Here is a 20,351-nt window from a genome sequence, read left to right as displayed (position 1 = left end):
CCATCTCCTACGTTGGATATTTAAGTTATTGCCAATATTTTGCTACTATTAGCCAAATTATGTTGAACATCCTCTTATCCTTGCTTAAATCTAAAATTATTTCCTTAGGGTAAAATTTTATAAATTGAGTTGCTGAATCATTGGGATTAGGCAATTATTAAGGCTGTCTATATATTGTACTAAAAAGCCTCTTGATGAAAGTGAAAGAGGAGAGTGAAAAAGTTGGCTTAAAGCTCAACATTCAGAAAACGAAGATCATGGCATCTGGTCCCATCACTTCATGGCAAATAGATGGGGAAACAGTGGAAACAGTATCAGACTTTATTTTGGGGGGACTCCAAAATTACTGCAGATGGTGATTGCAGCCATGAAATTAAAAGATGCTTACTCCTTGGAAGAAAAGTTATGACCAACCTAGATAGTATATTCAAAAGCAGAGACATTACTTTGCCGACTAAAGTCTGTCTAGTCAAGGCTATGGTTTTTCCTGTGGTCATGTATGGATGTGAGAGTTGGACTGTGAAGAAAGCTGAGTGCCCAAGAATTGATGCTTTTGAACTGTGGTGTTGGAGAAGACTCCTGAGAGTCCCTTGGACTGCAAGGAGATCCAACCAGTCCATTCTGAAGGAGATCAGCCCTGGGTGTTCATTGGAAGGAATGACGCTAAAGCTGAAACTCCAGTACTTTGGCCACCTCATGTGAAGAGTTGACTCATTAGAAAAGACTGATGCTGGGAGGCATTGGGGGCAGGAGGAAAAGAGGACGACAGAGGATGAGATGGCTGGATGGCATCACCGACTGGATGGATGTGAGTCTGAGTGAACTGTGGGAGTTGGTGATGGACAGGGAGGCTGCGATTCATGGGGTCACGAAGAGTCGGACATGACTGAGCGACTGAACTGAACTGATATACTGTAAAATAGCTTCTCAAAGAGATTACATCAACTTACTTTCCTACCAATGGGGTATAAAGTGCATTTCCCCCCATTTTCCAACACTAGATTGCCCACTATTTTGACCTTCTGTCTTCTTGGAATAGAACTTGTTCTGACCATTGTCTCTAAACCAGTAAATGAATGGCCTTAGACCTGTCAGGCAAAACTGGCCATCAACATAATAAATCTGATGACCAAATGCTATTCTAAGGTGTCTCTCATCCTCTCACTTTCTATGGCTAATCTGTCCTTTTTCATCCACACAAAATATTTCTGATCATCTATGTAAATGCTCTTAAGTAAAAATAAAGGCAATTTCAAACAGTTGGGGATAGAGATTCCAAATATGATTCTATAAAATGTAATGAGGTTTTGAATTGTAAAACTCTCAGTTGAGGGGAGAGTTCTCAGCAATGACTGTGATACTAACAGGAAGATCTAAAAAGTAAACAGCTCAGATCCCTGAACGGACCTCTGAGGAATGAACGCTGGGTAAAAGCTAGCAGGAGTGAACAGAACAATATCAGAGTAAACAGACTGTACCGATTCCAAGAGATAAGATTGATGAAATCCAGTGTGGCACTAATATATCCCACCCACATGGTTATATAAATAGGACTGTGGAACAGAGCTTATGGAAATGTGTGCCCTAGGAAAAAAAAAAAGAAAGAAAGAAAGTACTGGCTGTGTCAGGTCACGGCAGCGGGCTTGCTTTGTGTAATGAACAAACCGTCTCCCCAAAGAATCCTCCTGAAGCTAGATCTTCGGCCTGGCAGGGTAATATAAAAATTGGATGTATTGAAAATAATTTCCTTTAACTCGTAATGCTAGTACATATGAAGTTATGATCTACATCCAATTTCTCATCTCAAACAGTTCGGAACTCAGTAATTAGTCTGAAAGGCGACTTCTAGAAACGTTTGACAGAAAAACACATCATTTCTGTGGGTGGGTGGCTGCCACCTGGACTCCGTGTCTACCAAAGTAGTAAATGAGTCCCAGAATGCTTAGGAAAGCTGACACGCTGAACTAATCTTTAATTTATCGATTTGCTACCTCACTGCAAAAAAGTAGGATATCAATAAACAGCTTTAGTTAAGAAGTTAAGGTCCAAGAAGAAACGGTGAGGGTTTGCTGGAACACACAGAGTACAACAAGGTTTATAGAAAATGAAATCAAGGGATTCTGGGAAAAAATTGATGTCTGGTAAGGACACCAGAGTATCAAACAATATAAACTTTAAGATCAACAACTTGAAGATCTATTTTATTATAGATCTTCCTTTTTTTGCTGTCTTCTTATTTGTACAAAATAAAAAGCAACAATAAACTGGAAGTTTTCAGATGAACTAATCTAAAAACAGTAAGTGGAATGAATAATTTAGAACTCTAGATCCAGCAAAATATGACTTCGTAACTTGTGACTTTATGCTTAATTATAATGATCAATTAAAGAAATCTCTATATGAAAATTAAAAATAGGGAATCCTAAAATGATAAAACTAAAAAAGAAAGTAAAAGAGAAAAGGCAATGATGTAAAATTAAAATAATCCTTAATTCTGAAGATGAAAATGGTCCCTGAACATATTTAAATTACTTCTTGCTCTTGTAGTCTTATATTACACTTTCATAAGAAGAAATTGTAAAATTTTCCTTTATACCAAGGGAAAACATTGTTGGAACATATTTTCTTGGTATCTATAATATGACATATTAATAATTTAGAGATGTGCAAAATTATTTCTTTTTAATAAACATGGAAAGTTGATTTTGAATAAAATTTTAGGTAGATTTTATGTGTATGGTATAATTTTTGAGAAGTTTTGATTAATGAAAAGCAGACTGACTCATGAGGTCATACCTCAACATAGATACGAAAATTTTTTATATTCATTTCCAACATTTTTTATTAACATTTGTTTTAGTGTTTATTGGGGCTTTCCTGGTGGCTCAGCAGAAAAGAATTCGCCTGCCAAAGCAGGAGATGCAGGTTCGATTCCTGGCTTGGGAATACCCTTTGGAGAAGGAAATAGCAACCCACTCCAGTATTCTTACCTAAGAAATCCCTTGGACAGAGGAGCCTGACAGGTTACAGGCCATGGGGCCACAAAAGAGTTGGACAGGACTTAGCAAGTAAACAGTAACAAGTTAATATTTGTTACATAATTACCATGTGTATGCGTGCTAAGTTGCTTTAGTCGTGTACAACTCTATGCGACTCCACAGACTGTAGTCCATGAGGCTCCTCTGTCCACTGGGATTCTTCAGGAAAGGACACTGGAGTCGGTTGTTATGCCCTCTTCAGGGGAATCTTCCCAACCCAGCGACTGAACCTGCATCTCTCTGTCTCCTGAATTGGCAACCAAGTGCTTTACCACTGGCGCCACCTGGGAAACTCCCATACTTACCATAGGATTCATAAAACTGGGTATCCTTTTTTCACTTAACCGTATATCAGAAGCATTTTTAATGTTACTGCCTGAGAGGTACCAAATAGCTCTCTCAGTGTATCATAATTTTTTATTGCTTTCTGTTGGACATTTGAATTACATTTATGTATTGTTATACTATAAAAGCCATGGTGATGAACATCTTCATGAATAATGTTTTGATTGCCTATGTACATTTATTGCAAAAATGGCAGCAGTTCTTTCCCTTCCAGCATCCAGGCCTCTTACCCTGTAACTGTGAGTGCCCTCCTGCTCTCTGAGCTCAGCTGTGAAACTTGCTTGGCTAATGGGATACTAGCAATAATGAGCATCCAAGTGCTTTCACCTTGGAGCTTGGTCCCCTGCTCTCCTGGAAACTCTGTCACCATATCAACAAGCCCGAGCTAGCCTCCTAAAGGATAAGACACAAAGCCCAGTTGCTCCCAACCCTTCTGCAGACCTGCCAACAACCAGAGATGTCAGTGAAGCCATCTTAGACCCCCAGACACCAGCCAACTTTCCAGCTAAACATAGAGATTTGAGCAAACTTCGCTGAAATCAGCAGAGTTGGCCCAGACAAGAAGTAATGCCAGTGACCCAAGAATTCAAGATCTAAGATCCAACTATTTGTTAGTCAAATAGCTATTGGTTCAAATTGGTTTGTTTTGGAGTGGCTTGCTATACAGCCAATATCATTAACACAAATTTTATTTATATATATATAAATTACACAAATTATATATATACTTAATATATATTTATATATAATATATATCATTAATACAAATTATATATATATAAATTATTTATATATATATATGTGCATAAGCCTATTTCCTTATGCTTCCAGGTGGCGCTAGTGGTAAAGAGTCTGCCTGTTCTATCCCTGGGTTGGGAAGATCCTTGCTACAATTTTCTTGAGACCCAGAACTCTGGTAAAGAGACATGTCCCAGGTCCCAAATCTGCTAGTCAGGTGGGAAGTTTTCTGTCCTTGGGTATCCATCCTTACTCTCAGGCCTGCTGAGGTCCACTCTAAAGCAGTGAAGCCACTCTATCTCTTTCTTTCATTCATTCATTCAAAACATATTTACTTAGAATTTATATATTAATGAACCAGGTGTTGGGAGGCAGAAAGGAAATGGTTCCTACATTCAGGATGCTTACCTTCTAGAGGAAAGGATAAATATCTAACCACAGAGATCCTGGAAGCAATCTCTAGACTTTCTATAAATATATCCTGAAATATTCTGTTCACAGCCACCCAGCTCCTACCTTGATCCTAATTTAATATCTCGGCCTCAGTAGGACAGTAAAAGTGATATACAATAAAAGTAATGTTTATATTGATAACATGGTGAAATTATACTATTTTGCATACACTGAGTGAAATAAAATATACTGTTAAATTCACTTGTCTCTTTTTAAATGTGGTTCTTGAGAGTACCTTGGACTGCAAGGATATCAAACCAGTCAATCCTAAAGGAAATCAGTCCTGAATATTCATTGGAAGGACTGATGTTGAAGCTGTAGCTTCAATACTTCAGCCACCTGATGCGAAGAATTGACTCATTGGAAAAGACCCTGATGCTGGGAAAGATTGAAGGCAGGAGGAGAAGGGGACAACAGAGGATGAGATGGTTGGATGGCATCACTGACTCAATGGACATGAGTTTGAGCAAGCTTCGGGAGTTGGTAATGGACAGGGAAGCCTGGCATGCTACAGTCCATAGGGTTGCAAAGATTTGGACATGACTGAGCAACCGAACTGAACTGATCAGTAAAATTTAATATATGGCTCACATTTGTATCATATTTCTACTGGCCAATGTTGCCCTAAATACTGTCAAAGTCTAGGTGAAAAATATGGTAATTTAAACTATGTGTTAGTCATTCAGTTGTATCCAAGTCTGAAATCCCATGGACTGTAGCCTGCCAGGCTCCTCCATCCATGGAATTCTCCAGGCAAGAATACTGGAGTGGGGTGCCATTTCCTTTTTCAAATTTAAACTGGGAAGTAAATAACTGAATGAGGATAACTGCAATTGGGCTTCCCTGGTGGCTCAGATGGTAAAGAACCTGCTTGCAATGCAGGACACCTGGGTTCAATCCCTGGGTCAGGAAGATTCCCTGGAGAAAGGAATGGCTACCTACTCCAGTATTCTTGCCTGGAGAATTCCATGGACAGAGGAGCCTGGCAGGTTACACAGTCCATGGGGTCACAATGAGTTGGACATGACTGAGCAACTAACACACACAAGTGCAATCTGGACAGGGGTGAAGATTTAGATGAAATAACAAGATGGGGAGAGAGTGGATTTGAAGCAGATATAGAGACTCGGAAGATTAGCTCACCATTTGGCTGGTGATATAGAATCATCAGAGATGCATGTAACCCTCAAGCCCTACATCCAATCCTCTCCCACCTCTGACCACATCCTAGCCATGACTTGTCAACCCAATAACCAACTTCTCACCCACTAGAGGAAATAGTCTAATGGGTAAATACATTCTCCAGATTGGGAAAGACCTAAATGAAATATAATGAAATAAATCAAATCCATAGTATTAATGATTTTGTGTTATATTCAAGAAAGGTTTTACCATTAGGACATTCAGTACGTATCTAGTATTAAAGTATTTTAAAGAGAACTTGGTATATTATGAATTCTGACAGGTTATTAAGCTTTGTAATTCCAACATAAAATGTATAAACACTTTTAGAATTGTTTCGAAAGGATTAAGAGAATTTTTCAAAACATGCAAAATAATACCAGATTGGTTCAGAGAATTTCTTCATACTTCTCATTTGTTTTACCCTGCTTCCAAATTAATGTAGTAGATTTACAAGAGTGAAGTGCTTGGGAAGTTTCCTCTTATTAAAGTCAATCATTTGCCCTGTGAGCATTCAAATTGGTATAAAAGAAAATAAAATCTATTCAATAACTGGTGGATTTTTAAATGCTTAAGAATTTGATTAAACTAGAGTTAATGAAATAATACAAGAGTTATTTGTTCTTATTTTAATAGAGTTTTATTTTTAAAAGCTTAATAAAATAGATTTATATTTTTAAATTATTAAGTTAAAACTCAAGTATTATTAGTGGACATGAAAAGTCTGACTCAGGACATGAAAAAACCATCCACGGCAGTAACAGAAGATGCCCAAAATTCTTGAGGGAAAGTCAAGTTCATCCTTGAATAGAAATTTATACTTGTTTACTGAGTAATATTTCCACTAGAGATTCAAATACCAGTCTTCTCTTAGGTAATAGATTTGTGTTAGATGTCACCTCAGACTTGATATCTGCCTCAAAATGGAAGCAGTTGCCTGGTCATGCCCAGGAAATGGTTGTGGGTTGTGGGCAAACCCTCTGTGAACATCTCTTCAACCAACAGGACTGCGCTGGTTCAAGGGTGCTGGATGGCTTATACTGTGAACCATTCCACTTTGGGTAGAGGCCTCAAATAGTACCTTCATACTGCCCAGAACTGGGAATAAAGAGACAATAAAAACCACAGGAGGGGTCTCTTGGAGCCCTTTTCTATCTCGTTATTATTAGGAGAACCAAAGTAGGACCTATCCCAGAAAAAGGACTCATTTCTAATCATGGCCATCCCTAAAGTATCTTCTGTGTGCCCACCCTGGCAACCATGTCAAAATGCCCGTTCACATGTCCCTCATATCACGCTGACGCTCCACACTTCCAGAGGGAAGCAGGAAATGATACTGAAAACACAGTTTGGGAACACATTGGGGAGAGCCTTAAACAAAGACCAAAGAGCATTTACTTTATTTAAAAGGTAGTGAAGTGTTGGTGAAGGTTTTAAAGCAGAGAATCGATCTTTTCCCGTAGCTTACATTCAGAGAGAACCTAGAGGCAAGAGGCCAGTTAGGAGGTATCGCAAGAGGGACTGAAGATCTGACCTAGTGTTGTGTATGTTGTAGGGTGACTGTCTCATCTATTGACCTATCCAGGACAGTCTTCTGGGTAAAAGAGGGTGCTAACAGGATGGGGTGCTCAGGGTATAAATCCAAACCGTACTGGGAACAGTAGGGTGTATGGTCACCCTAGCCAGTGGGAAGGTAAAGGAAGAAAGATGAGAGAGAAATGTGTATATCAAAGCAAAAAGGGGGTTTCCTTGGCGGTCCAGTGGTTAAGATTCCACACTTCCACTAAGGGGGCATGGGTTTGATCCCTAGTCAGGGAAATTCTGCATGCTTCAAGGTGTGGCCACACACACAAAAAAAAAAAAGCAAAAAGGACAGTCAAATGCGACAGTGAGCTCTGGATAACTTGGAGAATACTGAGACCATTAACAAAAACAGGACACTCCTGGGTGCTGGAGAGAGGGAGGAGGTAACCATGGTGGGTGTAAAGCAAACCACAAATGCTGAATTAAAGCCTAGCCAGGTCTGGGTATAGAAATATGGGGCTCATCTCCATAAGAAGAAAGGTAAAAGAAGACAGAGAAGGAGTCTTGTAAATGCAGTTATTGTCAGGAGAGAAAAGGAAGGTGAGCAGAGAAGGAGAAGACAAAGCAGTCAGAGATACGCAAGAGGAAAATCAGTCATGATCATTACAACCACGGCTTTCAGCAAGTTTAGAGAACACAGGAGAACAATGGTACCAGACATTAGAGGAAACACAAGGTTGAGAAGAACTGAACCAAAAGCTACCGGATTAGGGATCAGGGAGTTACCAGTGAACATCAAAAGCATCTCTTTAAAGAAATGGGAACTACAGCCAGATTGCAAGAAAGTAAATACTGAGTGGAGATGAGAAAATAGAAACACAGAGGAGAGACTATTCTCCTTTAAATGTTTGATAGTGAAAGGAAGGAGGAAGACGGAAGGGTGCGGGAGAGAATCCACCCTGGTTCTCTCTCCAGGTAAGACCTAGGTGAAAACCACTGGACTCCCTTGGGCTCTGCCTATTCATTTTGGAGAAAGCCCAACAGAGCCCATATAATAACCTACAGCATGTCCACTTTTGTTTGAAGTCTCTCAGTGACTGTAAATTCTGGATCAATTGTTTTGGTTGAATTCAGGTCAAGTGGTTCTTTACGTTACTGGAATTTTGTCAAAAATCTTATGTCTCACTCAAATTCCCATGTTATTGCTATCTAGAAGACTGTCAATTTAGGTTTATCCCATCTTGTAAATATAATTTTAATTTGCAAGTTACCCAAGGAAAGCTTTACATTCATGTTAAAGGGAGAGTCAGGTGGGAAGAAAATAGAGAAGAATGGCAGCTCACTGCAACTTATTGTTTATATACTGTATATATATATATATATATATATATATATATATATATATGAAAGTAAGCAAAAATCTCTCTAGATTTACTCATTTAAAGACTGGGTCATTAATCAAGATAGTACCCAAAGAAAATTTAAATTTATTTACATTATTTATTCTCCTAAGTCCTGCCCACCTATCCCCAATCTTTACCCCCTTTCCCTATCCTTTCTAGCTCACGGTCACTTTCAGGTTACAGCCGAACATCATGGTTCAGCTCCTCATGGCTGCCCTTTACTGACTTAGGATAACATACCATATGTCACTTTCCTAACCCTCAACATTCTTTATTTGCAATCATTTTTTTACTAGCCGCCCTCCCACCTATCTGGAGAAGGCAATGGCACCCCACTCCAGTACTCTTGCCTGGAAAATCCCATGGATGGAGAAGCCTGGTAGGCTGCAGTCCATGGGGTCTTCAAGAGTCAGACATGACTGAGCAACTTCACTTTCACTTTTCACTTTCATGCATTGGAGAAGGAAATGGCAACCCACTCCAGTGTTCTTGCCTGGAGAATCCCAGGGACAGGGGAGCCTGGTGGGCTGCCGTCTGCGGGGTCGCACAGAGTCAAAGATGACTGAAGTGACGTAACAGTAGCAGCTCCCACCTATCAATAGTCTAAGAGGGTAGGAACCATGGCTGTCTTGTGTAAGCAGTGTCCACACTTTGCATGCTGCTGCTGCTAAGTCACTTCAGTCATGTCCGACTCTGTGTGACCCCATAGACAGCAGCCCACCAGGCTCCCCCGTCCCTGGGATTCTCCAGGCAAGAACACCGGAGTGGGTTGCCATTTCCTTCTCCAATGCATGAAAGTGAAAAGTGAAAGTGAAGTCGCACAGTCGTGTCCGACTCTTGGCGACCCCATGGACTGCAGCCCACCAGGCTCCTGCATCCATGGGATTTTCCAGGCAAGAGTACTGGAGTGGGGTGCCACTGCCTTCTCCAACACTTTGCATAGTGCCCAGCAAACAGTAGGTGCCCAATAATAGTTAGCAAATGAATAAATGCTTGAAGCTCTAAAAAAAGTGATCATCCAGACTAATGGTTGCCAAGAGGGGTAGGAAAGGGATGGACTGGGAGTTTGCAGTGGTACATGCAATTACCAACTGAGGCACAGGGAAGCCCCCTATTACAGTTAGAAAGGAAAAACAAGGTCCTATTGTATAACACAGAGAATGATATGCAATCTCCTGTAGTAAACCATATGGAAAAGAATATTTTTTAAAATGTGTGTATGTGTGTGTATGGAGTTGGTGATGGACAGGGAGGCCTGGCGTGCTGCAGTCCATGGGGTCGCAAAGAGTCAGACATGACTGAGCGACTGTACTGAACTGATATATATAGCATTATGTTTTTAATTCATAGACTCAAAGATCATAGTACTTCCAAGCAGTAGTGATACTTAAAGATGATCTAGTTTAAACATCTGTTTTAAGCAGTAGATCCTTTTTTAAAATACACACACCTGCAATCTTATAAAGGCTCTCATCTCAAAGTGACATAAAGGAGAACTCCTCCATCTCTGGGTTGAGGGAACCAGAACCCTGTCTGTTCTGCCTCTCATTTTCAAGGAGATACACCTCCACGTCCCTCACACAGCTCTCCAGAAACTTGGGGCTCCATAAAAAGTTGGAGCTTCATAGACAGCAATTTGAAAACCACAGAACTAGATTAGTATCAATATATTAAAAGCACCTGGAAGTCAGTAAGAAAAATGACAAATGCTAACTGATAGAAAAAAGGGTGCAAAGATTATTAAAAGGAAATGCACTGAAGAAGGTATACTGCTGCTGCTAAGTTGCTTCAGTCGTGTCCAACTCTGTGTGACCCCATAGACAGCAGCCTACCAGGCTCCCCCGTCCCTGGGATTCTCCAGGCAAGAACACTGGAGTGAGTTGCCATTTCCTTCTCCAATAGAAGGTATACTACTGGCCGATAAAGATACGTAAAGATGATGAACTTCTCTGCTAATTAGGAAAATGTAGGTTGAAACGGCAAAGAAAATGCAGATATTATCAAGAAGGTGAAAAATCACTGTTTAGAAGTGGAAATTGGGCAGCAATTCCAATTTTAAATTGTATTTACCCTTAATTTATAAACTTTAGCTATTTAGACTACCTGGGCTGGGTTTGTTTTTTTTTTTTTTTGCTTCAGGACCTGCAAATGTTAGACGCCAAGTCCGCCAGCACATTACTTGAATTTTTTTCTAACAACAATAATGTATCATTTTGGCCTCTTTTTTTTTTTTTTTGTCATTTTAAAATGACATTTTTGATTTTTAAAAAAGGAACTGATCTAGGTCAGCTATTTAGTTTATGGATGAGAAGGCTGAGTTTTGGGATCACTGAGCACCTTGCTCAGGTCACTCAGGAAGTCAGTGAGAAGTAACCAGGCCTCCGGTAAAGCTCTGCTCTCATCTGTTGACATATGCCGCTTCCCAGTCACTCAGATCGTTTATTGTCATTGCAGGCTATCCTGGGATACGGCCTAAGAGCTAAACAACAACAAGGACCTGAAGAAACTGCGTTCAATTTGAATACTTGAAACTTGGGGGGGAAATGTGTTTTTAGCATATAATTGTTGTCTAGGAAGCTAGTCTGCAATCAATATGTCAGAAGAGGTCATTTTGCACTTTCAGAATTAAAGATTTTTTTGGGGAAAAAAAACCGAACCTGACATGTCAGCTTCCCAACCCCTATGCCCAACAGTCTTTCAGTGCTCACAGTTCCTCCAAGCCGCCTCTAGCTCTGACTTCTCTTCCTCTTCCCTTTTTCATTTGCACTTCATCTCCTGCTCCACCCTAGAGCCTGGAGCCCATCCTCACACTCAATGAAGGCTTCCTAGTACCAGATTTTCACATCTTTCTCCTTAAAATCCAGCTCCCCCTCCTATCTCTCATTCCCCCATTCACACGCACAGACAGACGCATACTCACATCTGGGCTCAAGACTTTCAACCTCTCTCCCAGGTTCTCTGTACTCTACTCCTTTCTCTCAAAACACAAATCCTCTCATTTCATTATACAAAACAATTTAGGGTCTCACCCACACCCCAGCTACTACCTTTGCACATCCAAGAGTCTGGAAGGACTGTCTTCTCTGGGACCCACAGTCGTATAAAAGAAAGAGAAGAGACTTGGTCATTTTAGTTTTTTCTTTCTGCATCAGTGGAAGGCAGTACTAGAGAGATTTCCTTTTCCACTGTATCACTTAGGATGATTTCAGCTATAAGTAATAGAAAACCCAGCTCAAACTGATTTAAATCAAAAAGGTTTACTGTGGTGCTGGAGAAGACTCTTGAGAGTTTCTTGGGCAGCAAGGAGACCAAACCAGTCAATCCTAAAGGAAATCAACCCTGCATTTTCTTTGGAAGGACTGACACTGAAGCTGAAGCTCCAATACTTTGGCCACTGGACATGAAGAGCCGATTCATTGGAAAATACCTTGATGCTGGGAAAGATTGAAGGAAGAAGGAGAAGGGGGAGGCAGAGGATTAGATGGTTGGATGGCATCACTGACTCAATGGACACGAATTTGAGCAAACTTTGGAGATAGTGAAGGACAGGGAAGCCTGGCATACTGTAGTTCATAGGGTCACAAAGAGTGAGACACGACCAAGCAATTCAACAACAACAACAAGAAGTCTAAAGTTTGGGAGGTTTAGGACTGATTTCAAGGACAAAAACCCCTCCATCTTTTTTGCTTTGTCATCATCAGCTTACTGGCTTGATCCTTAGAGCTGTCTCCTTATGGTCACAATATAGCTGCCATGGTTCCAAAAGTCAAATATATGCTCAACAACGTCAGACTGAAAAGTGCATATCCTCCCATAAGTCTCTTTTTATCTGTAAAGAAATGTCACCCAACATCTCATTGGCTGGAACTAGTCAAATGTATTCCCCTAAAATACTTTGGCAAAGAGCTGAGTTACCAAAATTGGCTTAAACCACACAGGATTCACTTCCTGGGACTGAGAAATGGCTGTTTTAAAGCAATTTACTATTATATCATTCATGGTTTTGTGAGCTGACTGGACTCATCTGGGTGTGTGGGGGGTTCTCGTGTGGCTGCAGTCAGGCTGGAGTCTCCTGAAGGCACCACCGGGTGCCTTCTCCAAGATGGTTTCTCTGCTCACACATCTGGTCCTTCAAGACACTTCCACGTGCTTCTCTTTCTAGCAGAGCAGCCTAAACTTCTTACAGGGCAGACACAGAAGGCAGAAGGCAGAAATTAGAAGTCCTTTATAATGCTAAGTCTGGAACTCTCCATACTCTGTTATGTCACACTGTTCTGCCAAATTCTATGGATTAAACCAGCCCAGCTCAGATTCTAGAGAGTCCACTTCTCAAGGCAAGAATGGCATTCATGTACAGGAAGGGAAGAATTCATGCCAGCCATCTCTGGAGTCAAGCCACAGGATTTCTGACCAACATTCAAATAATACTGAGATTCGGTAGACAAGGAAAAAGTGGGAAAATAGTTGTTGAGTAGGCAACCACTTTCACCTTTTTTTGGGCAAATCATCTCTGAGAAGAGGTGTATTTGTAATCCAGTCTAATCATGAGGCTCCATTATGAATCGCAAACCAGAGTGACCATTCATGAAATTACTATGTAGAGTCCTCTGATGTGTCCAATTGTTCACTTGATTTTAACTACCATATTTTTTAAAATCATGAGATATTTTAGCTGTTAGAAATCATTTTATCAACAAACCGTTTTGCAAGGATTCAAAGGAAATTATGTTATGTCTAAAGTAAAACAGAGACACAAATGACAGAGCCAGCCGTGCCACCAAGCCCTTGGCATTTCTCAGTCTTCCTCTCTGCCTCCACAATATAGAGGTCACATCATCAGTTGTTTAGCAGAGTTGAAAGAGCACTGGATTAGGAATTCAGAGTCCAAGTTCTATGTCTAGCTTTGTGTGACACAGACTGTTGGTGCTCCCTCAATATTCAGCCTCACATTTTTCAATAGCAAAAGACCTCCCAATTTTATTTAGGGCATGTACTTCACTAGGGCTTCCCCAGGGCTCACCAGGTAAAGAAGCCACCTGCAATACAGGGGACACAGGAGACATGGGCTCAATCCCTGGGTCAGGAACATCCCCTGGAGGAGGGCATGGCAACCCACTCCAGTATTCTTTTTTTTTTTTTCCCACTCCAGTATTCTTGCTGGGAAAATTCCATGGACAGAGGAGCCTAACGAGTTACAGTCCATGGGTTGGCAAAGAATCGGACATGACTGAAGCGACTGAGCATATGTACACATGTTTGTATTTTACTAAAACACTGCGTTTCCCAAACTTCCTTGGCAGTAGATGCAGTTATGTAAGAAAGTTCTGGCCAGTGAGATTAAGAGCACAAGTGTGTGCCTTCCAGGAAACCTCTTCACCATCTAGCCTTCACCCCTGGTCTTTGTCTTCCTCCTTCTTGCCCTTACTCTGTTCTGATCCAGAGCACTGGCAGCCATTGGGACCACAAAGACAGGGGTCACACCCTAGGCAAGTGGAAGGAAACGGGGCTTCTGACAACTCTGCACAACCACCCAGAGATGATTTTACTTTCCTCCCCAAATTTACTTCCTGTCAGCTTCCACAGTCTCCAGGTACAGCTTTACTGCCCTCCCAGATACAGAACTACTCACGACTCTGGCGTCATCTTCAGCTCCCTATTTCTGTCATCAGACAGCAGATCCTTCAGCATGTCTTTCTGATTCGTTCATCACTGCACGCTTTGGCTCTTCCCTCCTAGCCTGGATCTGCCTGAACAGCTATCTGATGGGCAGTGATAGTGACAGCAGCAACTAAGGCTCCTCGCCAGCCTCATGAGAGGATGCTTTGCTCACTGACTCAGCTGTATCCTCTGTTTTTGTCAGTCACTGTCCATTGTGTTCTCCACGGGCAGTGCATCTTTTAAGCAGAAAAGAAATGTCAGGGTAAGATCTTCCTCCAACGAATGTACAGTGCTACCAAAGAGTCTGCCATTCATTCACTGAGTCAGTCAACCCTTATTATGTGTTTGCTTTGTGCAAGGACTTGAGCTGGCGCCAGAGGGGGAATTAAAGGATGACTGAGACATAGCCCCTGCCCTCAAGGATCACGGCTTCCAGAGAAGAAGGTAGTTCTGTGCAAATAGAAACCAGAAACAAATAACTAGATGAAAATTTATTTTCCAGAAGAAAGTCCCAAAGCCAAGTTTCTGTTTGCCATTCAAGGAAGAACAATGCAAACATCACCCACAGTCTCTTAGGCCCAGTCTACACATTTGGAAGAGAGTCCCATAGAGCCCATGCAATAACCTACAGCATGATAACTTCTGCTGTAATCTCTTAGTGGTTGCAAAATGCCCATCTATCGTTTCAGCTAAGTGGGATTTGGGTGATTACATTCCTTCCAGCTCTAAATTTCTATGTTCTATGAAATACATAACTAATGACAGTTATGGTTACCCAGACACATATACATGAGTGCTTAGAGTGATACGAGTGTCTTGAGATGAGCAAGTTAATCTAGGAGGGTTTAACAGAGGAACTACCCACATAGGCGTTCCAGTATGAATGCGAGTGCTTTCCTGTCAATAATACTTCCAAGTGAATAGCAGCCACAATCAGAACCCTCACCTGTGCTTAATACAAGAGTTTCCACATATATGTTTTAGAAATGAGGCAAAACTATTTAACAAAATGTTATGCTTTCATTGCACATTTCTTTTTTATCTTCCTACTGTTTGTAAAATTGGATTAGAAACCATTAATAAAGAAAAACAAACCTATACAATACGGGATTTTGTAACAGATAAGAGAGCAAGAAACCTAGAAAACGAGAATGATGGAATTGATCAGAATATTGACCTCTGAGTTTCCGGATAGCTAAGGTGAGATGTGTTACGTCCTGTGTTACGTCATTCTCATTAACTGACCATTTTTGAGAATTTGTTGTATAGATTTTTACGAAAGGGACATTGAACAATTTTCAAAGAATATATTCAGGAACAAGTTTTAAAATATTTTAAATCAATGCTAAAAAAAAAATAAATAACTGAAGCACAGAGTCAGATTATAGTCTGTTAGGAATACCTAACATAATGTTGCTGCTAAGATATTAAGAAGAGGTGGCAGAATACACAGAAGAACTGTACAAAAAAGATCTTCATGACCAAGATAATCACGATGGTGTAATCACTCACCTACAGCCAGACATCCTGCAATGTGAAGTCAAGTGGGCCTTAGATAGCATCACTACGAACAAAGCTAGTGGAGGTGATGGAATTCCAGTTGAGCTATTTCAAATCCTGAAAGATGATGCTGTGAAAGTGCTGCACTCAATATGTCAGCAAATTTGGAAAACTCAGCAGCGGCCACAGGACTGGAAAAGGTCAGTTTTCATTCCAATTCCAAGGAAAGGCAATGCCAAAGAATGCTCAAACTACCGCACAGTTACACTCATTTCACATGCTAGTAAAGTAATGCTCAAAATTCTCCAAGCCAGGCTTCAGCAATACGAGAACCGTGAACTTCCAAATGTTCAAGCTGGTGTTAGAAAAGGCAGAGGAACCAGAGATCAAATTGCCAACATCCGCTGGATCATCAAAAAAGCAAGAGAGTTCCAGAAAAACATCAATTTCTGCTTTATTGACTATTCCAAAGCCTTTAACTGTGTGGATCACAATAAACTGTGGGAAATTCTTCAAGAGATGGGAATACCAGACCACCTGACCTGCCTTTTGAGAAACCTATATGCAAGTCAGGAAGCAACAGTTAGAACTGGACATGGAACAACAGACTGGTTCCAAATAGGAAAAGGAGTACATCAAGGCTGTATATTGTCACCCTGCTTATTTAACTTCTATGCAGAGTACATCATGAGAAACGCTGGGCTGGAAGAAGCACAAGCTGGAATCAAGATTGCTGGGAGAAAGAGCAATAATCTCAGATATGCAGATGACACCACCCTTATGGCAGAAAGTGAAGAGGAACTAAAAGGCCTCTTGATGAAAGTGATAGAGGAGAGTGAAAAAGTTGGCTTAAAGCTCAACATTCAGAAAACGAAGATCATGGCATCCGGTCCCATCACTTCATGGCAAATAGATAGGGAAACAGTGGAAACAGTGTCAGACTTTACTTTGGGGGGCTCCAAAATCACTGCAGATGGTGGTTGCAGCCATGAAATTAAAAGACACTTACTCCTTGGAAGAAAAGTTACGACCAACCTAGATAGCATATTCAAAAGCAGAGACATTACTTTGCCAACAAAGGTCCATCTAGTCAAGGCTATGGTTTTTCCAGTGGTCTTGTATGGATGTGAGAGTTGGACTGTGAAGAATGTTGAGTGCCGAAGAATTGATGCTTTTGAACTGTGGTGTTGGAGAAGACTCTTGAGAGTCCCTTGGACTATAAAGAGATTCAGCCAGTCCATTCTGAAGGAGATCAGCCCTGGATTTCTTTGGAGGGAATGATGCTGAAGCTGAAACTCCAATACTTTGGCCACCTCATGCGAAGAGTTGACTCATTAGAAAAGACTCTGATGCTGGGAAGGATTGGGGGCAGGAGGAAAAGAGGACAACAGAGGATGAGATGGTTGGATGGCATCACTGACTCGATGGATGTGAGTCTGAGTGAACTCTGGGAGTTGGTGATGGACAGGGAGGCCTGGCGTGCTGCAATTCGTGGGGTCGCAAAGAGTCAGACATGACTGAGTGACTGAACTGGACTGGACTATAGAACCCTATCTTTAGAAGGAATAAAAATCCTGTCCTAGAGGCTCTTTGGTAAAACTGAACATCCTCGGCTCAGTTGCCCACCTTGCTGAGCTGTCCCTTTGCAGATATACTTCTGTGTGACTTGGAACTTTGCAACAGGACCATAAGGGGTTCTCTGACTTGTCAGTCAACACTTACTGATCACCTGGCCAAGGTAAGCTAGTCCAGTCCACCAAGTCCTAGCATACAGGATCACAAAGAATTCTCTGAAACAGCAGTGTGTTCATGCTGAACTCTGAGTGCCCTGAACTTCACTGAAAGCCATTGGCAGCACTGGATAAGCTTCCCAAATGGACCAGGCGCATTTCCACAATGCCGAGCAACCTACTAGGGCTGCTGTTGCTTCTTTGTTTTCATTCCCAAAATTCAAAAGCATGGATTCCTCTTGTCCGCTGGATGGATGCTGGTTTGTCCCTTCGACATCTCAAGCTTTGTTCAACCCTGATCACCAGACATCTGCCCAAGGGCTGCCTAGCCTCTCATCCCTAAGAATGGAGCAGCAGTGCTCAGCACCCATCACAATTCAAAGAACAGAGACTTTGGAGACCAAAAGTAGACTTCCAGAGTTAGGTGGAATTCCAACAACTGCTTTCCAAACTTGGTTACCCAAGAGCTTGTTGGGGTATCCAGAAGTCACTTTTTACTCTGAAATCTTCAGACTTCTCTAGATCCACAAGGCAGATGCTCAAAGCTCCAGCAGGCTTTAAGCTTCTTTCCTAAATCATTCTGGATCTCAAAGATCCCAAGTGCAGCCAGCAGAGGAGGGCAGGGTAGAAGGTTGGGAGAAGCCCCTGTGCTTTTGCACATGCTCCTTGCACTTGGATGGACCTGCCTGTCTCTTGTTCTTCCATCAAAATCCTATGTAGCCTTCAAAACCCAGGTCAGGCCTTACCACTTCCATAAATATTTCCCTGATGACTCCCTCTCTCCATGAGAATAAATCACTCCCAGCTCTGTACTATTTCTTTATTTGTATAGACTTTACTGTTGCCTCTATCATTTCATGTGTTTATTTCTCATGTTCAACTCTAAACCCCATGAAGGCAGAGATTTTCACCCCTCTTTGTAATTCTCAATACTAGCAGAGAGCTGGCAGTTTTCTAGGAACTTAATTAGGGTTTGTTAACTGTCTGAGTAAGAGTTTTACCACTTCCCAGGTGGTGTTAGTGGTAATGAATCCACCTCCCAATGCAGGAGACACAAGAGACTTGGGTTCAACCCCTGGGCCAGGAAAAGGAGTAGGAAATGGCAACCCACTCCAGTATTCCTGCCTGGAAAATTCCATGGACAGAGAAGTCTAGCGGGTGACAGTCTATGGGGTTGCAAAGAGTTAGACACAACTGAGAGACTAACTTTCACACTTTTACTTTAACATCTTTGAAAAAAATTTATTTTCTTTAATAGAACCAGCAGGAAAAGCTTAAGGCACTTAACTATTTCAGGGAAAAAGAAAATATACTAACCTAAATCCAAGGTGCAAGATTCAAATGCATACATGCAAAGTGTGTTTTTCTGTTCTTGGAAATAAGAAAATATTCCCTCCTCAGCTTCAAATGGGAGAGAATAAGGGAAAGGGATCACAATAAGGCTGAGAGGTTGAAAAGAAAATTGCTAGAGCCAAGAGCACAGAGTCCACCCTCTCCTTCCTGTGTTTGAGGACCCCCCAACTGATATCAGCCAACCCATCACCCAGGCATTCTCTGGGTTCGAGTGACTCTCATAAAGACACCAGAAGTTTCCCTACCCTCCTCTCTCCACCCACCCTCTCACACCACCCTCCTCCTGTGATGGCCCAAAATGTTAGTAAACTCTTCTCAGAATGGAGGGTGAACATCTTCACCTTCATTGTGATGGCAGGAAGGGAAGACCCCCAACAGGCAAGGACCATATGGGACCATTTGAAATCAGCCTCCCATCAGCACCCACAGTGGTGGGACACGTTATCCTGTTTACAACAGCCTTACAACTGTGCAATGTTCTGAAATCTGGAATCATCCCACATCGACATCAGGCAACTCAGGTGCTGAGTTTCCCTTGGTCCCTGCAGGACTCTAGTTAAATGATGTATGACTTGAGGAGGGAGCCATTGTCTACATCTCCAGGCTATGTAGTTACTCCTGTGTTTGGGATTATGAAGAGTCTTTTCAGAACTTATCATTTAGCTTCTAGCTAATACCCCAAGTGCTAACATTTTTAGTACTGGGGGCTCACTTCAAAAATGTGCTTACAGTTAAAATCTAACCTAAAGTATACATTTTCTTCCTTGGTGACTGAGGCATGAAATGGAATCATGTGGGATAAGGAAGTGGCTGAGTAGAACAAAGAAACAATACAACAACACAGAAATCAGTGTTTTCTGAGCTCTGGGAAACACATGTTTGAGAAAGTGAATTCCCCAGGAAGTACTTGCTTCTGTGTTGTAGCTTTTTTTTTTCCTTTTCTTTTCTACTCTACCACATTTTCCTTATCCCATGTGACTGTGTTTCATGGCTTAGTCACTGAAAAGAAAATGTATATTTTAATTTTGAAGTGAGAATTCTGAAATAGCTTTGAAGTGTGCGGTGGTGCAACAAAGCTGAGTCCCTAGGCCTGGCAGATCAGCCACGGAGGTAAGACAATTGAAAAAGAAGTTGAGAGCTCAAAAAGTTGATTCAGCAAGAAAACGGAAGACATTAGGTGGCAAGAAGTAAATAAGTGTCAAACTAACCTATTGCTGCTCAAAATCAGGTATATATTAGGACCACCAGAAAACAGTTCAAGTGCCTCTGGAAGGCAGGTGGTAGCAATTAACAGGAGAACAAAAGGTTTTTGGTTTTTTTTTTCATTGATTTTTCTGGAAAGAAGCATGGTGATATCTAAGCCCAATTAAAAGAATTCTAATATTAATCACTTCACTTGTAAAGAAGAATAAATCCAAAGGAAAGGT

Source organism: Budorcas taxicolor, chromosome 22, assembly GCF_023091745.1.
Source record: "Budorcas taxicolor isolate Tak-1 chromosome 22, Takin1.1, whole genome shotgun sequence".
In the NCBI taxonomy this organism is placed as follows: domain Eukaryota; kingdom Metazoa; phylum Chordata; class Mammalia; order Artiodactyla; family Bovidae; genus Budorcas; species Budorcas taxicolor.
Note: the sequence above shows the minus strand (reverse complement) of the source record.